The following is an 849-nucleotide window of genomic DNA, read 5'->3' as shown; positions in this document are numbered from 1 at the left end:
TGGATTGCATTTGCTTCCACAAAGTAACTGTATTCAGCTGGTCCACTGCTTATAAGAAAACTCCTCAGGCTGTTTCTGCCTTTAGAAAAACAGGCTGTTAAAAAATGAGATCTTTGAAAACATGAAGGAAACGGAATTTGGTTGTAGCATGACACAACAGCTCCGTGAGAACATGATTTGATCTCTAAGTTTTTGGGGATGACTGTGGATCCATCAAGTCTTTCATCCCAGCTGTGTTCTACCGAACAAGGTATTGCCACAGGGAAAGATGCACATAAAAAGAGCTACACAATATGTCTGTACGAGCAAATCCACTTTCAGCTAGACCACAAGATAATAATCTGCCATGAGTAAGGGTCAGTGTGTTTATTCACGGCTCATCTAAAGTGAGTGAGCCTGCTGGACATATGATGATTACAGCATCCAGCTCTTGACTTGCCTGAGCAGCTGTTTGCTGTGCTGTGTAGGTACGGTGGGAAAGAGCACAGCTCCACGGCTCCACATTCTTTCCACCCACCTGAGACAGCAAGAGGAGGCAGGAGCTCTGTGCAGCTCTCTCCCATTCTCTCACATCGAATGCGGTGAATCGCCTTCTCCCCTCCCTGTTCTCTTGTATCAGTGTTAGATGGGCAAAGGTGTGAGTCTTCCTAAGTAATTATATTTGGAACCAATTACCAAATCATGCTGCTAAAAATACGATCAATCGAGCAATTGTGATGTGTGTGGACGAATCGTTACGCAGTAGTGGTAGCCAACAAAACCTTGAACTCACTCAGAAAGCTTGTGAAAGATAAAGCAAGATCGTCAGATATGTCTGGTTGTCTGCTACAGTAACACACACACAAAATA

Source organism: Coturnix japonica, chromosome 1 (assembly GCF_001577835.2).
Source record: "Coturnix japonica isolate 7356 chromosome 1, Coturnix japonica 2.1, whole genome shotgun sequence".
Classification (NCBI taxonomy): domain Eukaryota; kingdom Metazoa; phylum Chordata; class Aves; order Galliformes; family Phasianidae; genus Coturnix; species Coturnix japonica.
The sequence above is the reverse complement of the archived record's forward strand: the minus strand, read 5'-3'. Positions refer to the sequence as shown.